The sequence below is a fragment of the Aptenodytes forsteri genome, unplaced genomic scaffold, assembly GCF_000699145.1.
Source record: "Aptenodytes forsteri isolate BGI_AS27 unplaced genomic scaffold, ASM69914v1 Scaffold404, whole genome shotgun sequence".
Lineage (NCBI taxonomy): Eukaryota > Metazoa > Chordata > Aves > Sphenisciformes > Spheniscidae > Aptenodytes > Aptenodytes forsteri.
The window spans coordinates 2006238-2016273 of record NW_008795629.1 but is presented as its reverse complement, the minus strand read 5'-3'; positions in this window follow the sequence as shown (position 1 = coordinate 2016273).

Sequence of the window (10036 nt, the reverse complement as noted above, 5' to 3'; positions counted from 1 at the left end):
ACTAAGACAATGTGCAGGAATATTTATGCACTGTCTCAAAAAAATGTTCTCATCCCAAAGGAGGTCTAAACCCAAGGCAAAATTAGAAACCTTCACCCTTCGAGCCTATGGCCCTTTGTGGTATGAACTTCCAGAAAATTAAAACAAAAAGTGTTTCCCAGGAACCAGAAAAACCATTAAACTGGCATTTCTTTATCTGGATCCACCTGAACTTAGGAGAAATGAGATGTAGAGTCAGACTGTTCTACTTTTTTTCATGTTAAGTAAGGCCTGAGTGATAAAAACGAAAGCAAATCACTTAAAATTGCTGATCAGTATGATGGGGTGAAGTCTGGATCTGCCTCTTTGCCAGCTTAACCCAGTCACAGAAGTGAGGTCCTCAAGCTATACAGCTGTGAGTGCATCCTTTTACATGCTTCCTCTCAAGCCTATTCCAGATAATCCCATTCTTTAGTGTTTCTCAGCAGGACTCTTACATCACATACACACAACTCACACGTGTAAGCTGAACACACATTACCTCCTCTGTTCAAAGCAGAGTTACTCCTGATTTACAAAAGAATATAGCCATGTTATTTCTGAGTGTATGGTAAAAGTGCCAGGCCATTTATACACATGACCATCATTCCAAACCCTAAAATTCCAACTGCAGAAAGAAAAGGTCTGTTTTATAGGTATTCTGTTTCTCAACGAGCAAGTGGATTGCAAGTGAAGGGCAAAAAGTGGGTGGTGCATTCAGTTTGTTGCAAAGCAGTAAACAGTATGCACTAAGAGCACTCAGGCAGTGATGTCATGTTATATAATACCTTATTGGCTGCAAGAAACTACTTTTTTCATGACCCATGTTGCAAAGCACAGAAACAGTCCTGTGAATACATGTATGAACATGTATGTTCAGGGCTGTGTTCATATCCTATGTATGAGGCCCATGTCACATTACCAACTCTGATCTGAATCATGAAATGTGGTACTTGGCACTGTTTTCCACCTCTTCCATACATTCAGAAGCAAAGATTTCTGTGTAATGGCTTTTTTTTCTTCTGAACTTCCCCAGATATAAAGCTGGCCAACACCTACAGAAACAGAGTGGAAGGCTTGTGTGGTGACTTTGATGGGAAATATAGAAATGACTTCACAACTCCAGATGGTGTTTGGGTGAAGAACGTGAATGTATTTGGTGAGAGCTGGAAAGTTCCTCTGAAAAGATCAACCTCTCGTCTCAGGTACTTAATTTTCTACTTAATATCCATGGCAAGCACAGCCACTGGAAGTGAGTGAATTAAGCCATAGTTAATATCCGGGAATAACTACACTGGCTTATTTCTGGTGTTTCTTCCTCCCTTGGTCTGTGTGTAGGGACTTTTCCTGCTCATCACTATCAGTGCCCTTCTATCTAGCCAAAAGAGGCCTGAACTATCACTGCATTACTCCAGTTCAGTACCCCTCTTTGGAGTCACAGCCATTACAGCTGCTAGGACACAGGGATGAATAAGATCTTTGCCAAGCTCATGGTTCCTGGCAAAGATAAATACATCATGTTGTGCTGGATGGGCCTGAGGGAGGGGAAATCTTGGTTCAGTGTCATCCCTCCCTCTGGAACACAAAGGTAGCTTTGAAATCCATCAAGATGAATTCACAATTCATCCCAGAAGAGGTTCTTTAAGTCTGACTTCCTTACTTTCATGACTATCTAGTGTTTTCTGCCAGTACACAAAAAGTAAGGACATTCTTTTGAGTATAAATGAGCATGACATTTGTGGTCAGGCAAATTCTGTACTAATTAGTCCATACAGAACATTGAAACAGGTAGGGAAAGAAGTTTCTTCCCTCCCTTCCTCCCTTCTTTCCTCCCTTCTTTCCTTCCTCCCTTCTCAATTTGCTTTGAAAGACCTTTGGAGGTTGCTTAGCCACTAACACAGAACTTTTTCAGCAAGTAAATGGAATTGTATTAGCCGTCAGGATATAATCTGGCTGCAAAAACTTGTCTGCCAGAATAGTAGAAAGCAGTATGTAGGCTAGTGTCAGCATAAAGGGGCTCTGGAGGCTATGCCTACAGAAGAATTCTGGCACTTCAGGCATGCAGCCAGTTGTTCAGTGAAAGTGAGCATATATCCAAGAAATAGTGGCCTAGTCCAGCTGCATCATTCTGACTAACGTTCACATTTTATTGAATAGATTGGATGAAGCCTGTGTCATGCAAATTTCCAAAGAGATAATTACAGATATCCCTTTTGATTCAAATACCCATAAATCTCTGAGATGGTAGGAAGTGTTCTAGTACATCTTTGATTTGCTTTATCTATCTCATTCCCATTCAGGAAAAATCATGAGAGAGAAATAAGCTTATGCTTACACCACAAGGCAGAAGTGCTCTTGTGGTGTTACTTAGAGAGTAGTACCATGAATGGTACTCTGGATGTACAGAGAACTGATTGTTTCATAACGACTTCATTTACAGACGAGGTGTCAACCCAAAAGATGAGTCTGAGGAAGTACCAGATCCAGGGCTTTTCCAAGGCTGCAACAAGAATCAGCTGGAGCAAGAATACGGAACTTCGAGATGTCAAATCCTGACTGACTCAAATGGTCCTTTTGTAAAGTGTCATTCTGTGGTCTCACCAGATTTCTATTTCACGTAAGTGTCTACTGCAGACAGTTGTTCTCCCCATTTGCAGAATCATTTTGGCACTAGTTTCTGACAAGAACTTTGCATCTTCAGTCTCCAGGGTATCAATAGGACCTGAGGATAGTAAGTGTCTTTGGAGAACTGGGACCAGTGATTCCATTATTGATACATTTAAAAACCCTTATTTATTTTTAAATAATTGTGATGATCTGTCTTTCCGTCTATTTAGAGTTTCACTTTCCTGTTAGCTCTAGAAAGTAGCTTTCCTCTTTTCCTACACAGATAAAGCAGCAGTCTTAAGCATTATACATGTAGGCTGGGATTTCCACTGTGCTTACAGTTCTCATCCACATTCAGTGAGAATTTAGTACCTGGCCCTAGTTTAGTTTCCTTTTAGCAATTCTGGCTTCATAAAATCTAGCCTTCATGCTATAGCCACAAAGACTGAAGCTGTCAGTGACATCTCTTGAATCTTTCATGGAGAAGTGCAAAAAACAGATTAGTGAAGAGTAACTAACCCTGTATCTTCAAGAAAGTTCCCTCTGCTGTGTTTCAAGGCTGCTCTGGCCTCCTACATACACAATTCCTACACACCTAATTTTGAGCTGTATGAAACCTGTTGATTCATCCCCACATTCATCGTTCATCCATCATCAGTCACAAAATTGCTGAGTAGCTGCCAGTTTTCTTTAGTCATATAGTTGTACCTAATGTTTAAAGATAGCTAATGCCCACCTCAAAGTCCCTCTTAGCTGTGAGAAGAATGTGAAGGTATCTTAAGCCAAATAAACTGGACCACTGGCTTCAGTGTATATATCCTGATTCTTAACATAAGCCTGCTTTTCTCCTCACTCTAGAATTTGGTTGGGCAGCCTGTTCTACCTTCCCGGTGGTTGCCTGATTTTTCTGAGGTGCTGCATACTTGCAGATCCCATTCATCTCAGATCGCAATGCCTCTGAAAATCAGGCCGTGGATATTCAGGTGATGAGCAAAGCTGAGAAGGTAGCACTGGCAAACAAACACTGGGTAAACCAGAATTCTCTGTCAATATTCAAGGCATATGGACATGGGGAGGGTACCCATGTATTGAAAGAAGTGTATAGTCCAGCTATGAGACTTAGCAGCACTAAAAAGTGCTCTATAAGCAAGATGCAGCCATGCTAGCCCAAAACAGAAGCAGATAGCAAAGAATAACTTACTGTGACAAGCAGTCAGGTACCTGTTTATTGCTTGTTCATATATGAATACCTCGCATGTTAGCAGCAGCTGCACAGCAAATGACCTGATCTTCCCAATTATGTGGCTGGGTTTTTTTTTATTCCTCTGTTTTCCTGTCAGCCAGATACAGGAAAACGGAACTAACTCAGGGGCAGGCAGAAAAGCAGCTGGAAATAAACAATAACAAAGGTACTGGGAATGAACGCTTTCTTATGTTGCACATAGGAGCTGCCTGTTTGATATGTGTGTGGAAGGAGATGAGGATGCTACCTTATGTCGCAGTCTGGAGGAATACGTGCTGGCTTGTCAGCAGGAAGGAGTCAGTATGGAAGGCTGGAGGAAACAGACAGTTTGTGGTAAGCACAGGAAGAACCAGAAAGTACGGTTTCTGCCTAAAGGACTCTCAAAATCTGAGATTTGAGGCTTTTGCTAGATGCACCATATATCAAAGCTTCTCAGGGAGTAAAAGCATGTTGATTCATGCTTCAATCACTGTTCACAGTTTAGCATGCACACTTGCTCTTCTGGCCTCTCTTCTGTGTCCTATGCTGACTTTCGCATTTAGACCCCAGCATAGAAAGCTACTTAGGAAAGCAGAGCTGTCAGCTCCCCTGTCGTCAGAAGTTTTGTGAGAGAAAACAATGTCCCCATTCCCAACTGGGCAAAATAGTTAAAATTTTGGAGACCATCACAAGCCACAAATCTAGAGGAAAAACATTTCATTTCAATCTCTTTTTAAATCTACAGAATATACTAATTCTGTTTTTTGCCTGTGAAATTTCAACATTAAAAAAAAAAGATTCAGCTGAAAACTCCAAATCTTTCAGACTAAAAAAATGCTGAAATAAAACTTATAATAATCTCAAACCTTTTTTTCCTAATTTTTTTTTTCGAGTTGGGAGATTCATCAAACCATACTTCCCCTGCGTCACCCATGGTTAGATGACTGTATTCCTGGTGAAACACAGCTCCCAGAGTTGTGAAACAGCTCTGGTACTTGCAGGGATGGCTACCCTGAATGTGTGAGAAGTTATCTGAGATCAGTGAACACCAGGAATGAGAGCACAGCATACAAATAGCTTTGAGGATGTATTTCCTGACTTGGGAGTGCTTTACTTACAACTCAGTACTATTACATATGTATGCACATCTCTGTGTACGTGTGTTCATCGTATTGCCTCCTACAAAATGGCAACGTCCTCTGGATCTCAAAGGGCATTGTGTAAGTAGGTAATGCACAGGAGCCTGCTATAACTGGACTCTCCTTATTTTTACAGGTATATCATGTCCTGCCAACAGCAACTACAGCTCATGCATGTCTGCATGCCCAGCATCCTGCAACGACTTGACCAGCCCCTCTGAGTGCAAATCACCTTGTGTTGAAGGCTGTGAATGTCTCCCTGGCTATATTCTTAGTGGTTTTGACTGCGTGCCTTACAAACAATGTGGCTGCACATACCTTAACAGATATTATGAGGTACAGTCTCTCTGTGGGTCAGACAGCTCCTGCAGCACCAAACAATATTTTCTTCTGCTAATTATTTTGACAATCTCCTCAGCATGTAATTTTGCATTAGAAACAAAGAGCAATTGTTTAATAAAATTCTGGTCTCTGGAGAAAGGGAAGAGAGAGTAGATCACTTGATCTGCCTCTGAAACTCTGCCTGCCAGAATACTCAAGGCAGGCACTTGGAGAAAGTATATGATTACACTCTGGCCTCCATGTTAATTCTTCACCTCTATTATGCTAAATAATAGCATCATAGGCTCTAAAGTTTACAACACACCAGTTACAGAGAAATTCTGCCAGTCACTTTGGTCCCTCTCCTCTCGGTGAAGAGCGGTATAGGCAGGGTTGAGAGTCTGTAGAGTTGGCTATGACATGAAGAGAGCCCCAAGCAAGGCTGGATTCTGAGGAATAAGGAGAATCCTCCATTGTCACTGCAGGATAGAACAGCTTCATCATCTCATAGATTTCTGTTTTAACACTAGAGATTTGGTACAGAAAGGCCTAAGCCAGTAAAGATTGTTTTATGGGAGGAGGGAGACGCTTACTACGAACAGGTGGCACTTGCCACAAAAATGGCACATAGCATTTCCACATTGCCTTGGAGGCATGATGTGGTGCATCTGCCACTCTCTCTTATTTCCAGCAACAGTTAGACATTGTTGGTTGCACACGTACCCCACCTGGGGCTAGGATATCATACCCCAAACTCTCTTTTGCCTTCTTTCTTGGGCCATCCTTAAGTTTCAAAGAGCTGGATTAGTAAGCTGCTTGCTTTCTTTTTTGTACAAACTGCTAAAAAAAAAAAAATCTGCCCTGTTGCTATTCATCACGAAGGCATCAGAGAGAGCAGCATGGGGCCCCAGTGCTCCATTCATGGTTTTTCTGGCTGATTTTGATATTTTTTAACATTTAACTGTTGTCTTCCAGATTGGAGAAATATTCACCACTGATGACTGCTCTCAGAGATGCCAGTGCACAGAAAGCTCCACTGTCTTCTGCTCTAACATAGCGTGTGGATCTGATGAAATCTGTGGCATTTCCAACTACAGTCGTGGATGCTACAGGAGTGAGTCAACCACTATCACATTGTCTTTGATGCTAAGAAGTCTTGACTAACTGCTTATAGGACATCACTGGGTTGGGGACAGTTGCAACAGAGCGTGTACAGAAGAAAAGCATACCAGGGATCTTACTCTGATGTTTCATTGTAGAAGCAGTGTTTCTTTCCCTTACTCCTGTTGTCAAGTACAAGTAATGTACCTTAAAATACAGGGGATGTCCAGCATTAGGAGCCAGTGTAATCTAAGCAAGAACAGTTCTCTCAGGGTTGGATTATCTGAGAATCTGAAGTGTTTCTCCTTCCTTTTTGCTAGGTGGACCATGTATGCCAAGTCCTTGTAAGAATGATGGAGTTTGCTCTGAAACTACCAAGAGCACCTCTCTCCGCTTCCACTGTGAATGTTCAGAACTGTACACAGGACCAAGCTGCGAGGCTGAAAAGATAGGTAATAAAACTATTTTGGATCTCACTGTCTGCATTACACACACCACTTTCAAAAATGGGTGTCATTATGGAAAAGACTGAACTTGCTCTTCATTTCCATGCTGTAAATTAGTAACCCAGTGGATGAGAGCCTGTGATCATCCAAGCAGAAAGAAGGGGTCAGATCCCCCTGCGGAGAGGTGCTAGAAGGCATGACAACAGGACGCTGTAGAGCATACAGAACCTGGGTCTAACACCACTCCAGAAAGCCACATTCATCAGAGAACACAGTATAAACCAAGCAGACAAGCAAGGGTTGAGAAAAAAATTTCTGTTCACGGTATGGTTAGCTTTCACTGACAGGGCTCTTATTTCTTCTTCAGTTGAAGACCCTCCCACAGAGGATTCTGAGGACCATACAATTGTCATAATCGTTGGAGTTGTGGCAGGCATAGTTGTTATCATCATTCTCATCACCTCTACAGTGTACCTGTGCAGGTAAGGCTTTTCCCAGCTTTGCTACATCCAGCAGAGTCAAGACATATACACCCCTTTTAGCACCTGTAAACCTTAAAACTCCCATTAGTCACATACCTGCAGGACCAGAAAGGAACCACAGCATTCAGGATCTCATTTGAGGAATGTGAGGGAAAACTTAGCTTTTTCTACAGAAATGAACATATGCCATTTCCTTTTACACAGGGCATATGTATCACTATCACAAAACTTGGGCTTCTCCAAAATCTGACTTCATTCATGCTCACACCACTATTTGACCTCTCTCTACAGCTAAGAATAGAAATTTAAAATGGTTGTTCTTTTTTTTTTTTCCATTGTACAGAAGGAAGAGAAAGACAGATACAGATGCGAAATCAAGGGATTCTTCTTTGAAATGGTCCAGGGAAGCACTCAATGACAGACTACGTGAACAAGATTATGGCTATGTCGTGAACACTGCATTTGATCAAAATTATTCCCGATAGTTAACAATATTTTTCCAATTTATTTGTATTACTTTCTGCTCTTGTATTTTAATAGTATTTCTAACACTTTGAGAAGAATTAATAATAAATATATCATTGCATTTGCTGAAAACCTTTTTTAATTATAGAATTAACTATAGCATCCCAGGCAGGTCTTCATGAGACCACCTTGCCCAAATCCTTCCATGGGGAGAGGATTAGCTGACTGAGATGGACACAGTTCTTACTCCTCTTCTGGCAAGGCATGTCCAACTGGGGAGAGAAATGTATAAGAAGACACTGAGCTCATCTGGTGACAGAGGTAGTAAAAAGGATGACCCCCATTGTCCCCCTTTGGAGCGCTGGACTGAAAGAAGTGATTGTTTGAAGGAGAGCTGCCTCCTTGCTGTCTGGGTGGAGTGGACCCAGACAAGAAGTAAGGTTGTCATCAGCCTCCAGCCTGTGGGGGCTAAGCAAGAGCATAACTTAACAAAAACTTTCTGAAAAATGAGATCCTGTCATAAACTCTCCTTGGGGTCTTTGCAAACTCTGAAGCTGCCACACTCTGATGAATGTGGGTAGAGATCTGCATCGGCTTAGTCCCAGACCATGCTAAGGACCCCGCTCCAGCAGAAGATCAAAGGTGTTTGTGGCAAAGCCTAATAACATGCAGTGTGCGAGACACCCACCCCATGACAGACCACTCGCAAGGCTCAGGGGACCGAGGCACTGCCTGGGCCTTGTACAAGCCCTGAACAAATTTTCAGTGCCATGAATGAAGCTTTGAGACGTAAGGAATGCACCATTAAGGTTTCTCTGATGCTTTTCCAGTTCTTTGCAGGTTCACTTCTGATTATGGTGAGGAACAGCGTGGGCTTCCCATTGTTTCTGCCATAATGCTGGTTATTATTTACTTACCCTTTCTCCTGTCCCTTGTATCCATAAACTCATGTGTGCTGTTAGCCAAAAAAGTATTTGTAACCTCCATGAACAACTGTTCATGGTAGATAAAAGGCGTTTTATTCTGGTCCATTCAAGAACACGCCAGCTGTCCATACATGCACAGCACAGCTATTTTGGAGAGAATGCGAATGGAAAGGGGCTTTCAGCCTCGTTACGTAATGAAAATGAATCAGCGCGAGAGATCTACTCGTGCGCAAATGAACTGTCAACCTTATGCTGGAATTTCACCGCAATTATAAAAGCATTTTTCCTGCCTGTTCAGCGGCAGCTTCCTATTGCACTCTCGCACTTGCTAACAGTGTGATTCTGTGAACATTGAGCGGTGCTGACCACGCTCGCCTCCCCTTGCAGTCGGTGGGAGCACAGGCCTGCAGGATCCCAGCCCAGGCTCTCCCAAGCAACAGGGCCAGCTGTGCCCGGCAGCTTCCTATTGCACTCTCGCACTTGCTAACAGTGTGATTCTGTGAACATTGAGCGGTGCTGACCACGCTCGCCTCCCCTTGCAGTCGGTGGGAGCACAGGCCTGCAGGATCCCAGCCCAGGCTCTCCCAAGCAACAGGGCCCAGCTGTGCCCAGGTAAAGCAGATTTCTGGGTTTCCATGGATACACCTTGCTCCTTCAATACCTCAAGAATTGCCTTGGCTTTCCACTGCAAAGCCTTGCAAATGCTTCAGACTTGAAACAGGGGCTGATACAGAGTGCAGAATTGCAATTCAGTGCTCCACCAAATTAACTATTTCATGTCAACAGAAGCCAGAAAGATGACAAATCTTCTGCTGCTCTGATCTTTTAAATCAACTGGCTTGCTGACCTGACTTTTGAAATGCTGGGCTTTAAATACACTGCTTAGTTCAACTCACCCAGAGGACAGTTTTGTGGATAGCGAACCCTCCTTTTCCGCATCCTGCGCTGGCCATAGCCAAGGAGACAGCCGTACCTGCTCAGCTGTGCTCAGGCTGCCTGCACTGCCCGCCCCTCAGCTCAGAGGACTCTTGCTGGGCACAATCAGGTGACTCCCCTGATGTCCTAAAGGAAATTCCTGGGCCACAACATGAAAGACACATGAAAAGCCACCCTAGAAATCTCTTTGCCCTAAAAATGGCCATTGGGATTTACTCCGAGCTCCACCTCCTTCGCTTCCCTTCGCCAGCAAAGAGGCGAAACGGCAGCTCTGCGTTGCCCTTCGCTCAGGAAATGTTTCCTGGTGAGGGATGCTCACTTACCCCTCGGCTCGGCAGGACAGCCGCCCCGGCTCCGCACACCGTAGCCCACC